At 37.8% G+C, this 23,946-nt stretch overlaps 2 protein-coding genes across 3 annotated transcripts in view; one reads left to right on the top strand and one right to left on the bottom strand.

Moving 5' to 3' along the window:
• The window catches only part of LOC136847154 (cuticle protein 7-like), a 14,917-nt gene extending 9,446 nt beyond the window's left edge, over positions 1–5,471 (bottom strand). The window contains exon 1 of the mRNA XM_067118558.1: positions 5,339–5,471. The gene's annotated coding sequence lies outside the window, so the exon portion shown is untranslated. The remainder of the gene's footprint in view (positions 1–5,338) is intronic.
• Positions 5,403–23,946, top strand: part of LOC136847153 (uncharacterized) — a 176,018-nt gene continuing 157,474 nt past the window's right edge. Inside the window, exon 1 of one of the 2 annotated variants that reach the window (XM_067118553.1) lies at positions 5,403–5,486. The gene's annotated coding sequence lies outside the window, so the exon portion shown is untranslated. Of the gene's footprint in view, positions 5,487–19,469; positions 19,786–23,946 lie in introns of those variants that run through there. The other variant, XM_067118552.1, reaches the window with a different exon arrangement.

Here is a 23,946-nt window from a genome sequence, read left to right on the forward strand (position 1 = left end):
TTACGTTTCGCATTAGTTAGTTGGGCCGAGTCCAGAGGTCCACATTAAGCTTCTTAACCCCTTTAACACTTTACCACTCTGTACTGGCATAAGGCCTGCTTGGTCTAAACCAATCACCAGTCATTATACATGGAACTCAAGACTGACAATTTTGAAATTCGGAAAACCTTCAACTATCAGGTGTCGTGACTTGGTGTATCTGAGGCTGTAAGTTGCGTGTCTAAGGCTGAGTGCTACGTCTGAGAATGAATGCTGTGATGGTATGTCTAAGACTGCGTGCTACGTCTGAGACTGGATGTTATGTCTGGGACAGTGTTATGTCTAAGATTGAGTGCCATGTCTGCGACAGTGTTATGTCTGACCCTTGCTTTACTTGTCTGAAAACGTAACTAACTTCTCTGAGGCCATATGTGACTTGGTTGAGACCAGAAGCTTTGCGTAGGTGAATAAAAGAATGTCTTATTCTCATCAGTGAAGCAAAAGTAACCTAAAACTGTGACTGAGACAATATTTTATCTAAAATCGTGGGTATTTTATTAAAGAACCTAAGAAACCAGTTTTGTGAGTCACAATGGCGTGACTGAAACTCTAGCAAGGAAATCGAGTTTAAATTATTCATAAGTTCTCTATGATTTACTTCAGAATTGAATTCTGTTCAAGACTGCAGTCAGTCTTGTTGAAACAAGGGGTTTCTTGTTCACAAACCCAAGGAATAAATGATTTCGTCAGTCTTGATTACCAGGCACTTCTAGAAAATAGATTTCTCTTTCTTCCTATGTTTTCCTTCTTGACTTCTTAAATCATTTCAGATAGCTCCTCCTCGGAGATGTGATTGCTCAAGAGCAGAAGTCTGTTGACATTGAACTTTATTTTTTTTTTAATGGCTGAGCTTCTTACGATCTTGGTCTCCTATTAATCAAGACAATAGAATTATTGGATACTGCCAACGACCCACAAGGCTGATCAATCCTCTCTTTGAATTGTCACTTATTCCCAAAAGTTACATTCATATCTCTCCCAAATTGTAACTGATCTTTTAGCAGTCAAAAGACCCATCTTTGTTAAAATTTTCGTTATAATTACCGCATTAATATTTTAATATCACTGTCGTAGGTAGACAACCAAAGAAACAGACAAATACATAAGCAAATAAGGAAATTGAACAAATAGACAGACAAATGGTTATTCAGCAAATGTCTATGAGCATCATTTGTCTAATCAACGCCCAAAAAGATTCCCTACCCCTAAATTTACATTCATTGTGTAGCAAAATGTAATTATTTGTTGTCAGTTATGAGGCAAAGTTTTAATGACATTTTCGTATAAATCCACACACAATGAGTTTTGTCTAACCCAAGTAGATAAACAGCTGTGAATAAAACTTGATTAGGTGGAAGATGTTTAGCATCAGTTTTTAGATAGGTGCTCTTATTAATTTCTGTGCAGTGAAAAAAAAAGACGAGAAAAGAGGCCTCGCAACTTTAAGGAATTTCAGCCCTTTTCAGAAGCAAGCTGTCGGGCTTCACAAGAGGATTCATGAAGCGTTCAAATCCAAAGACTAATTCTTCTCACTTTTTTATGAAAGTACAGAAAATTTTTCCATGCATTTTTTCTACTGAAAACTGTAATCGGGATAATTTTTTCCCCTCAGTCTTACAGCTAATAAAGATAAAGTAAGAAATCGAGTGCCTACCAGGAATGATTCCGTTTTCTTATCACCTCCAATCTTTTTAAGAATCGAGTGCATCGCTTATCGCCTTCTCCACGAATCTTCTTATAATCTTCCATTTTTAAGACCTGATGCTAAGGCCTACTCATGATAGACTTTTATCTTATCATTTCCTTCAAGCTTGGTCTAGATAAGGGCATTATGACTCCAGCCTTAATTAATTCTCTCTTTGTTGCTCTTAGATTACGCTGGTCTAATGTCAGCACGGGCTCTTGCTCTTATGAGTATCTTGTGAAAGTCAAAGCAATCAAGACGCAGAGCAACGGAGGCGATATGTGGTAAAATAAATAAATAAATATAAATACTCGACAACAATGCCTTCAACTTCTATTGATTCTTCCCGTAAGGGGGTAGTGCCGTCAATGCACCTCATGCGGTGCGCTGTAGGCATTGCTTTAGGTTCTTTGCAGCGTCCCTTCGGCCCCTAGCTGCAAACCCTTTCGTTCCTTTTACTGTACCTCCTTCCATATTCTCTTTCTTCCATCTTATTTTCCACCCTCTCCTAACAATTGATTCATAGTGCAACTGCGAGGTTTTCCTCTCGCTGCACCTTTCAAACCTTTTCACTGTCAATTTCCGTTTCAGCGCTGAATGACCTCATAGGTCCCAGTGCTTGGCCTTTGGCCTAAATTCTATGTTCAATTCATTTCTATCGCTTCTTAGAGTCTATCTGAAGTGAACGGCGCCACGTCTGTATAGCAACAGCAGCCATATTTGCTAACGGAAAGAGGATCCCGTCGCAATCACGCCTTAACTATCTCCTGCAATCACGACGTCTAAAAAAAAAAAAAAAAAAAAGCGCGTGAGAATGGAGCGTTCGTCTAGCGCTCATTTATCATCGCATTTAATGTCTATTGAAAATTATAAAAAGGATTTGTAATAGTGTGTTTAAGGGCTGCTGCAAATGATGCAGTTGATGAATGCTGCAAGTAGAAAGCAACAACAGTAATCTTGATTAGTATTTTGCCTACGTTTTTGCATTAGGCTAAACAACATCCTCTCTCTCTCTCTCTCTCTCTCTCTCTCTCTCTCTCTCTCTCTCTCTCTCTAACATGTTTATGAGCTTCCATTGATAAAAACGGTTGTCTGACTGCCCCCATGAATTCAGTAGTATATAAACGTTAAGCAGAAGACCATTTTTGATCTTTGACAAAACTTATCACACCTTTCATCAAGTACCTTATTGACTAACAGTAAAATATCGAATTGTCAATAAAAGAAGAAGTAAAATAGACCTTACCTTTCCTTGATTTATTAACAGAGAAAATCATTTGAAAATAATGTGTCTATGTAAAGGAAGCCCACCTTTACAGGACTTGTTATGACTAATATAAAACAAATACTACCATATCTCTTGTTCACCGAACTTATAATTGCGCTTCTAATGCCTTCACATTTCATTACGCACGTTTCTGAGTAACAGTATAATGCAACTAAGCAAGAATGTGGTCCTTAAAAGTTCCCGTGCATCGCTATGTACATAAATAAAACTTTCTATCGGTGTTTGTCTCAAGCCGGCTCAAGATTAGCAGTTTACAACCTAGATTTAGAACAAAACAAGTCTAAATGCTCGAAACTCAAATGATTGCGAAAATTATTTCCTATCTCCGCCTCTCTTCCTTTCTCGCGCACACACATGAGCACAAACTTCGAGAGGATGCTCTGATAACTCGGAAGAAGGGCTTGAGTTTCAAATAATTACACATTTCGTTCGGTGAACAGCAGAAACGAGAGAGAGAGAGAGAGAGAGAGAGAGAGAGAGAGAGAGACCCTTAAGACGTGTTACATAACGTTTTGCTCTACTTTCTGCAAGGCCGTTTACAAACACCCCAGGATAGTACTTGAGCAGTAGTTATGGAAGGCGTTTGCGGCTAGACCTATTGCTCAATACCGTGAGGAGCTTTCACAGAGAGAGAGAGAGAAGCGGTTGGGGAAAGAGAGAGAGAGAGAGGAGCGGTTGGGGAAAGAGAGAGGGGTGAATGCAACCTTTCATCCCTATCCGTGACGTAATTGAATATCTTTCCTTTTACCTTCTGTTGTTTACAATATGGCGCCTCTTGCGTTCATTTGCGAAGAACGACCCCTATATACACTTGATATGCGCTCACGGGCCGGAATTATTCATAATGAACGAAGTCCATTTACATAAAATATGCGCCTACAAACCTGTGTTATTCGTAATGGCCGAGCCCTGCATATACACGACATAAGCGCCCAAGCCTGAGTTTCTCGTAAACAACGAAACTCATATGCAATGTTTTGCGTTATTGGCCGTAGTTATGTGTAATGAACGAGCCCAGTACACAGTGATATGGCCGGAAAAAGTCTCGTTATGGCTTGCTTGTTCTCTATCGCCATTGCGTGGATAAACGTGCTCTCCGTGATTGTTACAGATCAAGTTCTTGGGTTGTGTAATGAGTCCGCGAGAATATAGTGTAATTGCGGGTATACTCAGTAGCTAGGCTCCGTCCTTTATTGTCTGGTGTTTGAATGGCTTTTTAGATTTTTTTTCTGTTTGGACGTTTCTCACTTTCAAGTAGCAATGATAACAGACAGTGATTTTGATCGGAACGTCATATTTTTTGAGAAAAGGATTAGTTTACCCTCAGGGTTCTAAGGCTTCGTAAGACGGTAACAGAAGAGTCACCAAATCAAAGGGACCTTTATTTGTCAGTATTAACAATATTAGGCTAATACTCCTACAAGATACGCTGTACATAACAGTTACCTGGGACTTGTTTCAAGATTACGTCAACTTACTTATCAGAAAAACGACTTAACGGGTTGAGCTGACAGCAGGCTCAGTAGATTGAGGATAGGTCTTACTTATCTAACCCACAAATTCATCCTGAAGGGTGACAGATCACCAGTGTGTGATCTTTGTGATGCCCCCCTTACTCTGCAGCACATATTGGTTGATTGTCCTAAACATGATGAGAGAAAGCATAATCCAGTTTCAGGTTCCTTAGGAGAAGTTTCCAAAGATGATGTTGATGCTGACAAGGCCTTGGACTTTTAAAAACTATTAACATTCTTTTTTATATTTAACCATTTTTCTCTGTGATTAGACTAATGGTAATGATTTTTTCAGTTTTATCTTGTAACCATTTTTCATCAGGGTACTGAAACACCAAACGGTTCCAGTGCCAGGTCATTAGACCAAACTTTCATAGATCAATCAATCAATCACGAGACTCGAGTCTAGGCTTCTTGACGAATTGCTGAAGGCTTTGTGAGCCCTTTAATGTTTAAAGGATTGCAAGAACCTTGTTTACGCGAACACTGATTTTATAATTTTTCTGAAGTAAAACTATAAACATTAAATTATAACATATGTTTTACAATAATGAATCAAATCTATTAAGTATAGTGAAGTGAAACTATGTATCATTTACAAATTCATAGATGAAACAGGCATTGAGGTACTTACTGAATGTAAGCCAACAGAAACCCAAATTTCTCATGTACACTGAAGGCAAGCTGTAAACGTCGTCTAAAATTTACTTGTTATAGATAAGCAAGGAGTCAAAATTATTCACGTTTATGACGAAGAAAAATTGAAATAGGTGTGGCAGTAAAGTCGCCTGGCGGCCGCACGATACACCTTACCTTACCGGCGTACGAGAAGCCTTCCCTCCAGACGATCTCATAATCAGCTTCTACTTCTCAGTATCTTGCGACCTTCTGACGTGATTAGGTGACCGACCGTGCTACCACCGCCGCACACTGCCGACGGCGAACCCTGCGTCTCCAAGTCGTAAGTGTTGCTTCTTTTGCTGTGGCATATTCGTGTGGTTTGTCAAAAGCGTCTTTCACGCTAATTTCAGGGAATGTTTCCACTTTGTCTGCCCTTAAGAGATTTGTTAGTGTTATGACATTTCGTGGGTCTTAGCTTAAAGATGTAATATTTTGTGGGAATATCTTCATTTGCTATTCGTGACTTGTCACTAAGGAATTGCTTGGAACCGCCCTCCCGTTCGCCTGAAACAGACATGCAAGGTTAAAAGCATCTGAAGTTGTTCACAGTAAATTAAAAATGTTTGAAGTTAACTGCAGTCAGCTAAGATTATTTGAAGTTGATTTCAGTGAATTATAAAATCATCTTTATTCTGAAAGATGTACCCTTATATGTTTGTCAAAAGTCATTGATTATTTCGTTCTTGTATTACCTCACAATTTAATATTTTGTCTTTTTTCCAGCACTGATTTGCAACTAGTGATTTTCCAGATTTAAGCCCACGCCCGAATGGGCGCACCTGAGAATTCACGCCCACCCACCACCGAGAGCACTCAGAGCAAGCACTCACAGCACCGGTAGGGGTTACGCCCACCCAGAGAAGCCAAGCCCCGCCCCCCATATGCCCGCATGCCTCCACTCACGCCCACCAGAAACCCATCCCTCGTCAGTGGAGGAGGATCAGACTAGCTCCTCATCATTGCACTTTATTTTCAGAATTAATTCCGCACATAGTGTGTATTTAAATACACATTTTATTATAATTACGTGTATCAGTTTAAAGCTTTTTTATTATTATTATTTCCATGAATAGAGGCTCTTCTGAGACTAGAATGCGCCAAACTGCCGGTTTGAAAATCCGGATCCCCACCTCGTAAATGCATGTTAGAATATTTCTTCTCCTTTTTATCCTCTTCGAAATTCAGACCATTCCTCCGAAACGAATCATTCGAATTTAACATAGTTAACTCGCAATGAAACTGCCATAAAACCAAATGAGAAATAATAAAAACATGGCCTTTACTGGCTAGAATCGCCTGTCGTTCGTCCGTTACGAAAGCATTCGTTATTTTCAAGGATAACACGAGAGAAGTTGCTGATTGTATCGACCGGCAATTCCTCCCAAGAAATTTATATTTAGACTGGAACAAAACCTCGATCGGATGTGGCCTCATTCTTGATTTTGAACGTTGTTTAGATACATATACACATCATTAAGGAAGAGACAGACAGACACATTGACACGTATACTTGTTAAATGTTTCACATGCGTACCGTACACACTTACCTACAAGGGGGTGGTGCCGTCAGTGCACCCCATGCAGCCTCTTTAATTCCTTTTGCTGTACCTCCATTCATATTCGCTTTCTTCCATCTTACTTTCCACCCTCTCCTGACAATTTCTTAATAGTGCAACTGCGAGGGAGCTCCTCGTTGCATGAGTCGGTAGAATTGTCGGTTTGCACTCTGCAAGGCCCGAGTTCGAGTCTCCGGCCAGCCAATGAAGAATTAGAGGAATTTATTTCTGTTGATAGAAATTCATTTCTCGGTATAATGTGGTTCGGATTCCACAATAAGCTGTAGGTCCGGTTGCTAGGTAACCAATTGGTTCTTATCCACGTAAAATAAGTCTAATCCTTCGGGCCAGCCCTAGGAGAGCTGTTAATCAGCTCAGTGGTCTGGTTAAACTAGGGTATACATAACTTTAACTGCGAGGTTTTCCTCCAGTGACACCTTTCAGGCCTTTTTACCGTCAGTTTCCGTTTCAGCGCTGAATGACCTCATAGGTCCCAGCACTTGGCCTTTGGCCTAAATTCTATATTCTGTTATATTCCATACACACTTACCATATATTTGTTTAGCTGTATTACCGTCGTGCGACAAAAAACGAAAGCTATCGCACACACACACATCCATCGTCGGGTTATGCAATGTAAAATTCAACAGTTCTTATACATGTACTCAGTGACCCGATAGCTTGTCACCGGAAACCTTCTCTTTATATTTTATTGAATCCAGACGAATTGGTTTTAATTTTGGAATAGATTGGAGTAATAGGAAATATTTCACGTTCTGTCTTGTCGAAGCCAGTTGAACTGGTTTTAATTTGGGCTAAACTGTGCGCCTGAATTAACGAATCATCGGGGATTTGGTGGAATCAGATAGGTCTACACCGAAGAAACTAGAAACTGAAGCACAAAATGAATATGAAACTAATATTTACTTTTTGCCATTGCTGTTATCTGCCATATTTACCATATTCCCTATGTAACCTTATATGCTGTTTACCCTCATAAGGAAAACAAATAATGGGATTAATCCGTTAATGGCCACATTATGACAATGCGAGAATTTTAAATATATGACCATAAGTTCCCGCTCATTCGGCGTAATGGAGAATCTGCAGTTGCATGCCGGTATCATATAAATCAACAAAAAGACTTACATTGGATACTTAATATCTCCTGTTGATGTCATCACACCGACCTGACAATTACAAACTTACAGAAACAGTAAATACGAAACGACTCAAATTTTCCCAAAAGTTATTAAGATCACGAGCTCTTGACCACAAGAAGTATGGAAATATTTTTTCGGCTCGTAGCTCACAGGCGCGGTGTCACGTACTTGGTAATTTACTGCGGGTTATCGATTCCGTCTGTCTTCATGCGGGTGGTAAGAGGTGCTTTCGGCGTGACTTTCTGCCGCCGGACTTTCTGTCCAGGACGTCTCTTTTTGTTATTCTTGGACCGAGACTTTCAGAAGACTTGCACGCTGGTCCTTTCCCCCGTAGGGTGGTAGTGCCATCAGTGCACCTCATGCGATGCACCGTAGACATTACTTAATGGTCTTTGCAGCCTTCGGCCCCTAGCTGCAACCCCTTTCATGCCTTTCACTGTACCACTCTTCATATTATCTTTCTTCCACCTGACTTTCCACCTTCTCCAACAATTGTTTCATAGTGCAGCTGCGAGGTTTTCCTCCTGTTACACCTTTCAGACCTCCTTACTTTCAATTTCCCTTTCAGCACTGAGTGACCTCTTAGGTCCCAGCGCTTGGCCTTTGACCTAAGTCCTGTATTTTATGCTATTCTACTAGTCCTTTCGAGCATTTACTTACCCTTCGAGTATTTCCTTACTTACCCTTCGAGTATTTCCTTACTTACCTTTCGAGTATTTCCTTACTTACCCTTCGAGTATTTCCTTACCTTTCGAGTATTTCCTTACTTACCCTTCGAGTATTTCCTTACCTTTCGAGTATTTCCTTACTAGTATTTTCTCACTTACCTTTCGAGTATTTTCTCACTTACCTTTCGAGTATTTCCTTACTTACCTTTCGAGTATTTTCTCACTTACCTTTCGAGTATTTCCTCACTTACCTTTCTAGTATTTTCTCGCCTTTCGAGTATTTCCTCACTTACCTTTCGAGTATTTTCTCACCTTTCGAGTATTTCCTCACTTACTTTTCGAGTATTTCCTCACTTACCTTTTTGGAGTATTTTCTCACTTACCTTTCTAGTATTTCCTTACTTACCTTTCGAGTATTTTCTCACTTAGCTTTCAAGTATTCCCTCACTTACCTTTCGAGTATTTCCTCACCTTTCGAGTATTTCCTCACTTACCTTTCGAGTATTTCCTTACTTACCTTTCGAGTATTTCCTTACTTACCTTTCGTGTATTTCCTTAGTTACCTTTCGAGTATTTCCTTACTTACCTTTCGAGCATTTTCTCACTTACCTTTCGAGTATTTCCTCACTTACCTTTCGAGTATTTCCTCACTTACCTTTCGAGTATTTCCTTACTTACCTTTCGAGTATTTCCTCACTTACCTTTCGAGTATTTCCTTACTTACCTTTCGAGTAATGTCTTTCCCAACTTTCGAGTAATTCCTTTCTCCTGTTCTCGGTACCACTTTATAATGAACATATCAGCGATGCAAAATTTTTCTGTACCTTATTTTGTGGTTTATTTGTTTTTTTTTCGCCTCTGACAAAGCAAAGTATCAGTCTAGTAGTATTGCCCAGTGCCAAATTTTCAATGTTTGTCATTGATTATGTTATGATTCATTTATTTACCTGCTTTGCTTTTAGGAGTTTTGGCATAGGTGAACTTGACGGCTTATGAAATGCTTCAGTGAATTCGTATGATCAAATACGATTTTGGTTGATTGGTTTTTAACATAATTTGGAATGCAAAAAGAATAAAATATGTCCTATTCCTCCGTTCATATTGTAAATCGAACACCTGTTTATTCATTTCTCAGATTTTTGTCAACTTTGATGAATGACATTATTCGCTCTTATTCATCCAGTTTAGTTGAACCAACTCACTTATTCATATAATTCACTCCCACTTTCCCTCTGTAAATTTTAATCACACACTCGATCACTTTAATTTCTTCAGTCTCACTCACTCAGTCATTTGAATTTTTAACTCACTCACCCGGCTTATCCACTCGCTCTCCCTTTCACTCATCGCTGAATTTGATTCACTCACTGTCACTCATTTACTCACTCTCCCTCTCACTCGCTCATGTGGCTTTCCTTCCTACGTCCCGAATAACGAAGAATATTTTCCCTGAGGGAGATGTCAGTACCATTTGTAGTTGACCCAACGAACATCTAAGTTGTTTTGATGAATCCAGAGGTCCACACTAGACCTCTTGTGGCCTTTAACATCTTATAATTCTTACTGGGACGTCCCCTGGTAATAGATGAAGGTGGCTTCAGTTCAGCTTCATCTAAAACGGTAACACATTACGCAAAGACGACAGACTGTAGAATTTTTCGAAGGGCGGGAATGAGTGAATTTAACCATTAGTTTTAGATAATTGTTGTGATATATATATATATATATATATATATATATATATATATATATATATATATATATATGTGTGTGTGTGTGTGTGTGTGTGTGTATGACTTTGAAATATTTCCTGTTAAAACAGAATTCCATCAAATATAAGGGTAGCTCATAGAAACGCCATAATGAGGAAAATAAAGGCTATATTTCAGATACCAAACTGTCTCTCTCCTGAGGAGAGAGAGAGTTTGTCTCTGAAATATAGCCGTTATTTCCACATTTTGGCGTTTCTATGAGCTCCTATATTTTATATATATATATATGTATATATATATATATATATATATATATATATATATATATATATATATGTGTGTGTGTGTGTGTGTGTATTATATATATATACATATATATCTATACGTGTGCGTTTGAGTGTGTGCGGGTGTAATGCTCTGGCGTGTTCTACAGCAGTATACTTAAATCATTCACAAAAAATTTTGGCATTACTGCCTTTTATCACACTCTCACATAGTCTTATTACTCTGCGATATTTGACTATTATCATCCGACTAGAAGCTTTATTTTTTATTATTTGTGAATAGAAAAATACTCATAATAATAGCAATAATAAGTAACACGCTCAACGAACTTTAAACTGGTCCTAAGACTCAGACGGCTTACGTAAAAATAGCAATCCCATGAGATCAACAATGATAATGATTTTACGACGTTTGATACGTAAGCCATGGGACTTACAGCTTCCCCCCTTGCTGCAACCCCTTTCGTTCCTTTTACTGTACCTCCTTTCACATTCTTTCTTCCATCTTACTTTCCACCCTCCCCAAACAATTGTTTCATAGTGCAACTGCTTTGAGGTTTTCCTCCTGTTATATACACCTTTCAAACCTTTTCCTGGCAATTTCCGTTTCAGCGCTAAATGACCTCGTAGGTCCAAGTGCTTGGCCTTTGGCCGAAATTCTTATATTCAATTCAATTCGAAACGCGAATGAAAAATATTTTATAGTTTTATAATTTCTTCCTGAACACTTAATTCAAACAGTGTTAGCAGAAAAAAAATTTCCACAAAAAAACTTTATCACGAAATTCTGTTTGTTATATGTTGGTGATTTTATGTCTTCCTCTATTCATTCTTTTCGTGATTTGATCATGCGTCTGCTCTGCTTGTTGCGAGTTTCTTTTGTTGGTTTAATATTCTTCGATGCCTGAATAATAACAATAATAATAATAATCCACTAACGTGGATATGCAACCCTACACTGAGGTAATTTGACAATAAATCACTTCAAAACTAGAATTTTATACACACATATATACATACATACATATATATATATGTGTGTCAACATTACTGACAGTTTGTACGATCATTTGTTCCTGCTGCTTATATCCACGTTTCGAAGCGCATTTTACTGTATTTACGAGAACCCCTTGATGATGAGTCATACACAAACATTTTTTTATGAGGACCTTGCAGCAAAGGTGCATTAAGCAGAAAAGACACAAGCCATGAATATTTTCCTTCCACTGAATCAAACACATTTTAAGCTATCTAGTAAATGCCAATTTTGGCCATCACAGATCTCACTATGGTAGAGTAGACATTGTTAATCAATGATACCGAATACAGTAACGATTTGCGATGGCAGTGACCAAGCGATGTGTGGATTACTGGTCGTGGTAATGATTTGCGTTTGATAGATTCTTGACGCTTAGATGAGTGAATGGAATCATCTTGACCAGCTAAGTAATGAGGAAAATAACATTGAAAGTCGAATACTGATGACATTTAGAAAATTTCTGACTGCGTAATGGTAAGAATTATTAAGAGATTCCAGTAGGAAGATTATATTACTAATGGGGAAATAGCGGAGCAATGTGGAGCCCAGCAGCTGGAAGATAGACCGGGGTTTCTAGAGAAGGAGATGGTTTGAACATGTAGTGAGAAAGGATTGGTAGCTAATCACAAAAGTAGTAGATATAGGCTAGAGAGATCTCATTGCACGTCTGATTCTCCAAGAGGAAAAGTTGACGTAAAAACGTTTATAATAATGAAGGTTCTCTTTAGTCATTATAGCTGGAAAATTATGGTCTATCCTTTTCCAGCTTACTGAGGTGGAAAAAACAGATCATATCCTACCTGGATTTCTCTTTAATTGCAGTTAATTAGGGTATTTTAGAAATAGTATTCTAGCTGGCTTTTCCTTTCGGGTGTCTTTGTGTTGTCTTCGAGTGTCTGTCTGTTAGTTTTGCCTATGAGTAAGAGAGTGAGTTTTGCATCTGTGCAATCTCTCCTTGCTTTTAATCGATATAATAGACAATCGTCAGTTAGTTCCTCGTTGGGCGAGCGGGTTCTGTTCTCAGCTGCCACTCTGTTGGCCGCGAGTTCGAATCTCCGACCGGCCAATGAAGAATAAGAGGAATTTATTTCTGGTGATAGAAATTCATTTCTCGCTATAATGTGGTTCGGATTCTACAATAAGCTGTACGTCCCGTTGCTAGGTAACCAATAGGTTCTTAGCCACGTAAAATAAGTCTAATCCTTCGGGCCAGCCCTAGGAGAGCTGTTAATCAGCTCAGTGGTCTGGTTAAACTAAGATATACTTAACTTTTTTTACGCGTCACGGGGACACCCGCCGTAAACCAGAGGAAAGGCTTATTTTGAAATATAAACTGGCATCACAACAGTGACAGTCAATGTAGCCGAGTTATTAGGACAAAAAGTGAGTTGAAGTAATGTTGAATAAGTAAAATCAAATAAAACTACAGAATTATTTTATGCCGTATTTAACAGATTTTTTTTTTTTTTTTTTTTTTTTTTTGGCTTAATTACAGCGTCATGTTTCTAATTCCCGCAGGTATTCAACCCTATCGGCAATTTACTATCACGAGATATAAACCAAGATCTTTTAAAATGCCATTGCACGACTTTCTAATCAAGTCCATCTGATGATTTAGTTTGCTCTTATAACAAATTGGGTTTTTAGTTAATTTTCCTTATTACCAAAAACGTCATTGTTTTGCGATAAATCTTCATCTACACTGTGGGTGATTAAGGCTAGCATTCATTGCCATTGATTATTTATCCATTAATGACTAATAACTCTTTTGACTATAAATATATCATCTTACCGGGAAAATGCTAAATACGGATTTTAATATATTTCAAAATCAACGTTTTTCGCCGAAAATCTAGATTTAAAAAAAGATAATTGAAAATAAAGTCTGGCGTAAACTGATGTAGGCCTACCAAATAAGAAACATTAATCACGGGACTTTCCAGAAATAATTTTGGTAAATAGATATATACTGTAGATAACGAAAGCTGTCAAACCCTTCAGATACATAAAGTACAAAATATAAATTGCACAGAACTAAACAGACAGCGACATCGATTGCTACACCTAGGAAGTATTGACTTCCGTCGGTTCGACGCCCCGTGCCAGCAATAGCTCAATGCTCTCGTGTTTAGAGAACGCAGAAGCTTCGAGAAGATAAATTACAGAAATTAAATACCAGTTTGTTCATCGATTTTGTGTGTAATAGATTGTCCAGTTAAATCCTGACGTAGAGGTCTCCATCAGCTGCATCGGAGAAACTTGAAGTTCATGGAAAGTAAGGTTAGGTTAGACTTTGCTTTTGTATGGAAAAGGTTAGGTTAGGTTAGGTTAGACTTTGCTTTAGTAAGGAAAAGGTTAGGTTACGTTAGGTTAGACTTCGCTTTAGTAAGGAAAAGGTTAGGTTAGGTTAGGTTAGACTTTGCTTTAGTAAGGAAAAGGTTAGGTTAGGTTAGGTTAGACTTTGCTTTAGTACGGAAAAGGTTAGGTTAGGTTAGACTTTGCTTTAGTAAGGAAAAGGTTAGGTTAGGTTAGACTTTGCTTTAGTAAGGAAAAGGTTAGGTTAGGTTAGACTTTGCTTTAGTAAGGAAAAGGTTAGGTTAGGTTAGACTTTGCTTTAGTAAGGAAAAGGTTAGGTTAGGTTAGGTTAGACTTTGCTTTTGTAAGGAAAGAGTCCTTTGAAAAATGTTCACAGTTTGCTTTTCGGTTAATGCTCATTCTTGTTGATAACTTTTTTATTTAGATTTACTGTTCCTTGTAACATTAGAAAGTTACCAAACTATACAAAAACGTTACCTGGCTCTGAATGAGTGTTGAGACACCACAACCAGAAAGCACAAACCTTTGTAGTCTGTAAGTCTTCTGAAATATACCTGTATCTCCACGCAATACATTTCCAACAGTATTCGTATATTACATTACCAGCACCGTCGCCTCCAAGCGGCAATGTCGTCGCATTGATCGATCCATCTGCCTCAAGGTTCAGTAAAGAAAAAAAATATAGTAATGGTGACATTGGCAAGTGGTTCTGCCCGCTCAGTCTTTCCCTATTTTGATCACTTTCTTACAATTCTTAGGTAACAGGGCTCAATCTCTTTTCCAGTTCCATCTGCTCCATAGGAAGAAGGCATGTTACTCCTCCTCCATACAGTTGTCAGTTGGTTGCAAGTGCTGAAATAGCTGTGATTTATGATTAAGTAGCCCAACAGGAGATGGCATACAGCTTTCTGCTTCCTTTTGGTGAAAATTTCCAGTAGATTATCATCATGATTATTACTTCAAATTCATGGGGGTTAGCCTAGAACTATGGTTCTATAATAATAATAATAATAATAATAATAATAATAATATTATTATTATTATTATTATTATTATTATTATTATTATTATTATTATTATTATTATTATTATTATTATTATTGTCTATCACAGTCATCCTATTCGACTGGGTGGTTTTTATAGTGTGGGGTTCCGGGTTGCATCCTGCCTCCATAGGAGTCCATCACTTGTCTAGCTATGTGCTCTGCTTCTAGTAGCACACTTTTCTGCATGAGTCCTGGAGCTACTCCGGCATCTAGTTTTTCTAGGTTCCTTTTCAGGGATCTTGGGATCGTTCCTATGATTATGGGTACAATTTCAACTGGCATATTCCATTCTTATTTCGATTTTCAGGTCTTGATGTTTATCAATTTTTACCTCTTTCTTTCTCATCTACTCTGGTGTCCCATGGTATTGCGACACCAATGAGTGATACTTTCTTCTTGATTTTGTCAATCAACGTCACGTCTGGCCTATTGGCACGTATCACCCAATCTGTTCTGATACCATATTATTATTATTATTATTATTATTATTATTATTATTATTATTATTATTATTATTATTATTATTATTATTATTATTTATGTAGTAATACTATGAGTATGAAGTCGGCTCCTTTGAGAAGAATAAGGTGAGAAAACGATCAGAAACAAGAAAAAAATTAAGTCTTATTACAAATGCTCTAAAGGATTACCTTGAACCCGCTAACTGACTGGGTCAGTCAAGCCCAATGAGTCCCGAAATTTTGGGAAGAACTCTAGAACCTTTAACTGCAATCACAGAATAAAAGCAACGAGGATTGTTTTGCCTTTATGAAATTATGTTTATTCTTTAGGGTTCAGTTAAAAACCTATTCGCTGTGTTCACCCGACTTTCTACAGGACACAGCTTACCTGAAACATCTTTGTGGAAACTCCCTGGCCAAAAGCTATTGGTTTTGCTTTGGAGCAGGTTAGCAAGCAATAATTTCTGAGATACTGCATAAGATAATCGAGCTCTCAGATATATTTTAAGAATCAGCTACGGGAAATTAATCATTTGTTTTAATTTTCGCCAGAAAATATTACCAATCCTGATCCAAATGAAACTAAACAGCGGTCCACGGGTTCACTAAACACTTTCAAGAGCACATAGCACAATGATCAATAACTCCATAGGACCGAGAAAGGACAGGTAGTCTGTCTTGTTTGATTATCGTTGGCACCTAGGAGTCTAGACGCAAGTGGCACCTGGCTCCCCTCACCCCACCCCCCCGCTACACACACCCCTTGCATTTCCTTGTGCATTTCCTATCCTTCATCCCCAAACCCCCTTCCCCCAACCCAGCCCTACCTATCCCCCCCGCCTTGTTCCTGGGATGACCAGGTTTATTGGGGAACTTGACGGCAAGCAAATGCTCTCCAGTCTCCGAGCCAGACGAACGACTCGAAGTCTGGTGTCAGGTTGTAGATTTTTTCTCTCCTCCAAAGCTCAGTGAACTTTTCCAAATGTTTTCCAACTGTTTTCCTGGATTACGTTTTTACTATAGACTCGGGACACGTGAGTATGTGTTTTTAGTGTCTCATCTGTAAATCACTTTGTTTACTTTCTCTCTCTCTCTCTCTCTCTCTCTCTCTCTCTCTCTCTCTCTCTCTCTCTCTCTCTCTCTCTCTCTCTCTCGCACACACCTAATCCACACATTTAGTAATTAGTATGGATTACCCTTTGTGAACAACTACACAATCTAGAATCCTCATGAAGCTTGTTCACTTTTGTGGATTTCTGATCGCAAAAATTGCCCTTGACCCCTCTCTCTCTCTCTCTCTCTCTCTCTCTCTCTCTCTCTCTCTCTCTCTCTCTCTCTCTCTCTCTCTCGCATTCAGGCGTTATTATGGCTTATCCTTTGTGAAAAGCTTTCAGTCAATCTAAATTCCTCATGAAGCTTGTTCACATTTGGGAATTTCTGTTCGAAAGCGTTGCCTCTCATCCATCAGAAACTTCCAGTGTGAAACGCTCTCTCTCTCTCTCTCTCTCTCTCTCTCTCTCTCTCTCTCTCTCTCTCTCTCTCTCTCTCACGCACAAACACACTTTCGAACCATTATGGCTTATCCTTTGGGAACTTCTAGAAATTTAAATTTCTCATGGATTTTATTCAGTGTTTGGGATTTTCTGATCGAAAGAGTTGTCATTCATCTGTGAGCAACTTCTAGTCAGCTTGAAATTCTCTCTCTCTCTCTCTCTCTCTCTCTCTCTCTCTCTCTCTCTCTCTCTCTCTCTCTCTCTCTCTCTCTCTTTCATTTATTGATTGTTATGGCTTATCGTTTATGAATAACTTCTAGCAAATTTAAATTTCTCCTGAATTTTCTTCAGTTTTTGGGAATTTCTGAACGAGAGTTGTCCCTGTTCTATAAGCAACTTCATGTCATTCTGAAACTCCTCTCTCTCTCTCTCTCTCTCTCTCTCTCTCTCTCTCTCTCTCTCTCTCTCTCACACACACACACTCACATTTATGAATCAGTGTGGATTATCTTTTGTGAACAATCCTTTGTGAACAACTTCTAGTCAGTCTAGATTTCAAATGAAGCCTGTTCAATTTTGGGGAATTTCTGATACAGCTCTCTCTCTCTCTCTCTCTCTCTCTCTCTCTCTCTCTCTCTCTCTCTCTCTCTCTCTCTCTCTCTCTCTACGAAACCGGAGCTCTTATACGTCGCTTGATGAATATTTCCTTAGTCGTCTACTGTCGCGTAACCGTGGCTTCTAAACCCCCTTCGCGTGCAGACAAAGTCTCCATCAAGTCTGGTGCCTTGTAGTCGGCGCGGGAAAGAAACAGTACTTCCAGACCTTCCAGGATTTTAGTCAATATCCGCTGGCGTATATGCTCTCTCTCTCTCTCTCTCTCTCTCTCTCTCTCTCTCTCTCTCTCTCTCTCTCTCTCTCTCTCTTTGTGGGTGCATGCAGTGAACTGTTACTCAGAGATGTATATTTGAGTTCCATAGTTGACGCAGAACCGGTACTTAAAGTTATTATTGCACGGTCATTACTCAGAACACGTAAATACAAACCTAACCTTCACTGTCTGTTTTAAATGAAGAATGACACAAACGGAAAATACGCTCCAGTGAATTAAGCTAAATTAAGTGTAATTGCGTAGATAAATGAAATTATCCGCTGTGAAAATAATTACTCCAGAAACGAAGCAATGTAAGTGATCATTACGTTATTTGTTGGTCATCCAGAAAGTTATTGCTTATTGCTTTAATAAGCGTCGGGAAATTCCATATATAAAAACATCCTTTGTGTATGCGCAAAATGGAGTTAAAAGGAAATTATAAATATCAATGATCTCAGGAGAGGAATGGAAAATGTCAGCAATAAAAGAAATGATTGAATGTAAAGAAAATTTGAGTTAATGTATCTTAAGTTTTGTACAGCTGAAAGAAATTTTAGATTATTTGTATATTAGCTGGTTTTATAGGTTGTAAGACCCAAGGGAGAGGTCATTTTTACCAGTGCTTATATTTTTTTTGTATATGGTTACTAATTGTATTCATATGAATAAAGTTCTGAATCTGAATTTGATATGAAGTGAACAATATATCATTTTTCTCACTTGTGTCTGTATATGGGATTCTTTCTGATAGGACTTTTGTCGTGGTCTATCCTGGTAAGTGGTGTTTCTTGGAACTGAAAGCTTTGATTTTATCCGAAATATCACCGTTATTATTATTATTATTATTATTATTATTATTATTATTATTATTATTATTATTATTATTATTATTATTATTATTATTATTATTATTATTCAGATGATGATCCCTATTCATATGGAACAAGCCCACAGGGGCCACTGACTTGAAATTCAAGTTACCAAAGAATATGGCGTTCATTCAAAAGAAGTCCCAGAAAGTAATGAGAAACACAGAAAGAGGAGATCAGTTATTAGAAAAAACAGATAAATCAACAAATTGATAAATAAATAAAAATGTAAGTAAAATATCAAAATACAAGTTGAACTGTATTAAGGTAGTAATGCATAGCACCTTCGCTTGAACTTCTGAAGTTCCAATTGCACAACATCCTCTGGGAGGCTGTTCCACAGCCCAAAAGTATGAGGAATTAAATACCTCTGTTATTGAGAAGTTCGACAGCGAGGCACATTTGCTTCATTTACTGGTGATTGTTTCAGCAACAGTTTTTGTCGCTTATTTCATTGCTGTTTTCCTCTTGCAACAAATGCTAGTTACACCTCTTACCTTCAATTCGTGTAAATATTAGTGAATATTACTGACAGATATCTTTTCTGACAGTGGAAAACATTTTTATATTAACTCTTTAGTATTACAAGGCCGAATGGACTTTCAAATATATCATCAAATATTCTTCAATGTGCGTCGCTTTTATTCTTTATTTTCATCGCCACTGAGACAAGGTGGCTTTGACGTTCATCTTAGTCTTTGATGTCGCTAATTCAGCTAGAGCTGAGACTGCTATTGTTAGCGGCATTATCTTGACGAATGGTCGTAAATTTCAGTTAATACTCCAGAAGACCCAGAAATCTATGCAAGGCGGGTTTAACACAAGACGATAAGCTCTAGCGATAAGAAGACAAGAAAATAATACAATAAAATAAAGTGTACGTTATCGCTTTGTGAGTGTAGATCATATACTGTGATCCGTCTCAGTGTTCAGTTGATAAGGGGAGGTTATGGGAAAGACTAGATTCAACGAGAATTTGGAAAAGAACATTACAGAGCAATGAAGACAAAGAAACGGACCTAAAGCAACGGAGAAGATAAAGACCAAGAAGAGGGAGAAGCCAAAGACGATGATAGTTAAGTCATCAGTTACAGACATATAGTAAGTCCGTTATTTTTTGCTGAATAAGATGTGCTACAACGACAAACATCCTGTGCGCTCTTCTTTGCCGGGCATAGCTGTTTTTGCTCACAGCACTAGGCGGGCTGCTGCTGCCAACGGTGTTTATGTCATGTTTAATACTACTCACGTTTTCTAGGAGTTCTATCTTGGCCACAACTAAAATGTGGAATAGTTAGCCTAGTGCAGTTGTAGAATCTTCTGATCTCTAAATATTTCACCAAGGAGCAAATTCATTCCTGCTTTCTGCTGACTTCTACTGAATTTCAAGTGTATCGGTTTTATTTTTCTGTTCCGTCATATTTATTGCCTTTTCCCATAATTTGTCTGTCTCTGCTGGCTGGTTTCCCTTTGGACTCAGCTTGGGTTAATAGTCTGTTGACTCTTTCCCTAAGGGTTGTCAGCTGAAGACGTTAAAAAAGAAAGATAATAAAGAAAATACCGGCAAAATGATTAGGGTTAGTTGATTGGCCTACTTGGTAGGTGAACGAAAAGGAAGGGGAATTACTCCATTAATCAACCTGCCACCCTCCTCTTTCCCTTGCACAAACGTACAGTAAACTCGCCTACAAACAAACAAACGAACTTAACACCACCCTAGCCATTATCCAAGAAGGCGTGGCGGTTGGGGAAAGTCCAGCGGCCGACCCTCGAATACTGGGGTTCCTGGAGGTCATCGTCGATGAAGAAGAGATATTAAACAAGAAAGCGTTTAAATTCATCGTCATCTGGAGGGCGACGTCAGCTACGCTGATTGTGGTCAGTAGCTGCGTTAATGACAGAATTGTATCAGTGTCATTCGGCGCTCATTAGCTCTTAATTTCTGAAGAAGAAGAAGAGGAGGATCTTAATTTCTGAAGAAGAAGAAAAAAAAAAGAAGAAGAAGAAGGATAAAGAAGAGGAGATCTTAATTTCTGAAGATGAAGAAGAAGAAGGAGGAGTAGGAGGAGGAGGACGAGGAAAAGGAAAGGGCCTGGGTGGGGCCTTTTAATGGCCTCCTATGAAAAACTATTCATTGTAACTTATATTTATCAGTACCAAAGGAAAGGTTATGTACGACATAACGCAGAGGAGGAAAGGCATAATGGGATTGCTTATCTGTTCAGATAAGAACGTTTGCAGATGTTAGCAAAGTATATAAAAATATCACTTGTACTAGAAGAAGAAGAAGAAGAAGAGGAAGGATATGCCAGTGGAAATTGTCCCCATAATCATAGGAACACTAGGCATGATCCCAAGACCCCTGGAAAAACTAGATTCCGAATTAGCTCCAGGACTCATGCAGAAGAGCGTGCTATTGGAAACAGCGCACATAGTGAGAAAAGTGATGGACTCCTAAGGAACCCCACACTATAAATACCACCCAGTCGAATAGGATGATTGAGATAGATTTTTTTATGATAATAATAATAATGATATGAAGGGAGTAGACCTTCTCAAGCATGTTCTGTTTAAAAGAATGGCAGCATCAGTGGAATTGGTTTTATTCAATATCTTCTCAAGTCTACTTACTATTCTTTTTTATACGAGGACTTTTCAATTCTTCTCACTGTTGAAAAGACCTCGTATGAAATCATTTCCACTGAAGCTGCCATTCTTTTCAACAGAATAATAATAATAATAATAATAATAATACTAATAATAATAATAATAATAATAATAATAATAATAATAATAATAGCCTTTATTTCAGATCAGGGCCATATGCAGAGATAAATAATGTAGAGAAATACAGTGCACAAAATTAAGTGAACCAGGATAAGAAATTATCCTAATAAGTGGCTACACCCAAACAGTTTATAATAGTAATGATAACGCAATTATTTTCCGTTAGAGACCATATACAAAATTCAGGTATGGTTTGCTAAACAGGAAGAGTGGGTAGTAAATCTTCAATAATAATAATAATAATAATAATAATAATAATAATAATAATAATAATAATAATAATAATAATAGCTCTTTTGATGACCCATCAAAATAGTTAAGAAAAATCAAGTTCAGTTTTGTGGGCCTGACAACTTGTGGCAAAGAGTGGTCGAACATTCTTATGGCAAATATACAAGCTTCGAAAAATATTTTACCTTTGAGCTGATGAAGATCTAACCTATCAGGTTTGTAACAATTGCGTTTACATAACGTATACCATAATTGCGTATACGTAATGTATACTTTTGCAAGCCAAAAGATTTGGGAATTGTTTAATCTATTTTTTTATGTTCAACTAGGGAAACATCAATATTTTTATTTTAGTTTCCTGTAAAAGAAATCTGTTGTGCTGGCTTTGTCTGTCCGTCCGCACTTTATTCTTTCCACACTTTTTCTGTCCGCCCTCAGATCTTAAAAACTACCGAGGCTAGAAGGCTGCAAATTGGTATCTTGATCATCCACCATCCAATCATCAAACATACCAAATTGCAGCCCTCTGGCCTCAGTATTTTTTATTTTATTTAAGGTTAAAGTTGGGCATAATCGTGCTTCTGGCAACGAATAGGATAGGCCACCACCGGGCCGGTGTTAAAGTTTCATGAGCCGCGGCTCATACAGCATTATACCGAGACCACTGAAAGATAGGACTATTTTCGGTGGCCTTGATTATACGCTGTAACGGCTGTACAGAAAACTCGATTGCGCCGAAGAACTTCAGCGCATTTTTTACTTGTTTTTATAAACAATGATGACCCTAGTTTATGCATTCCTTTCTGCATAAATCATTCTCATTCTTATCTCTTTAAAAACAAAGCTTGTCCTCAACCATAACAGAATACATTTATTAATAAAATTTCGAGATAAACGACCTCATTTGTAAAATACAATCTTTGCTCTCATCTCGAGAGTCCAGATAACAAGATAAGGGATAATTAAGACAGGTCACTAAAACGTGTGATAAGCACTTCCTTCGCTGCTTTGATCTTAATTGGCAACTTATACTATTATCTCAGCTCTTGACTACCTTAGAGGGCCAGCATGTTTCTAACCGTAACGAGAGATAGTTCAAATAAAAGCTTCAGAATGCACTCATTTTTTCCTCTCATCAAGTTGGAGTAGTCGAACAACTCCGTTCATTAGCGTTGGAAGGCTAACCTAAAACAGTTTCTTAGATTAAGATTCTTGTTCCGCATACAAAAATAGCATTATCCGTTGCAGTGATGTTGCAATCTTTTTCAGTCATGGGGATTTGCTTTCGTGCGTGAAAATGTATGTACTGTGTAAATGCGAACATATATATATATATATATATATATATATATATATATATATATATATATATGTATATATATATATATATTAAGAGGGACAGAGAGAGAGAGAGTAAGCATTTGTGTATATCTGAGAAGTGGCAATAAATTTAGTAACTTTTTAATGCTAATGAATATAAAGCTGAAAGGTTAATAACATCCTTACATTATTATCCACCCTACTCGCGATTCGCTCATCGGGTACGCGGATTCAGTACAAAAGTCGGAATCTGTAAGACTGATTAAAATGAATAAAAACTCCGATTATACTTCGGGCAAAAGAGTCGTCATGTCACTCACTGCTAGACCGAGGAACTTTCTATCTTTCTCCATGTTTCCTGGTCCATTTAATGCTCCATAAAACGGTTTATTGTCACATAAAAAAGTGAAATTTGCATATGAATTCAGTAATTGAATGATGAATCTACTTTTCATGCAACGTCTCAATATGACAAATATTACGTAATGACCCATATTCATTAATATATGAAATTATATGAAGACTGCGAAGGATAACACAATGATTATAATAGATATATGTAACCAAGTTTCCTATTTTTTCATTCGGTTTTTACGGTCAGAAACACCATAGTTACTTATTGTTCGACGCAATGAAATCAGTCGTCATTAGAAATATGAAAAAAAAAAAATTATCAACTTCGTCACTTTAACAATATGTAAACAAAGCCGCTTTACATAAAGAACTTGTAGGTTTGCGAACCTTAGATACATGATGGATTCAATTATGCTTTTAACTGAGAACACATGTTTTCGATTTAAAAATCTGAGGCGGCTGCTTTAAGATCGAACAAGATAACGGTCGATAACAACACTAGAACAAGGCGGTTCAGATAAGCACTGTTTTCTCCACACTGACGGCTGTTTAAGCTCAACTGTGTCATTC

The sequence above is a fragment of the Macrobrachium rosenbergii genome, chromosome 16 (assembly GCF_040412425.1).
Source record: "Macrobrachium rosenbergii isolate ZJJX-2024 chromosome 16, ASM4041242v1, whole genome shotgun sequence".
Classification (NCBI taxonomy): Eukaryota; Metazoa; Arthropoda; class Malacostraca; order Decapoda; family Palaemonidae; genus Macrobrachium; species Macrobrachium rosenbergii.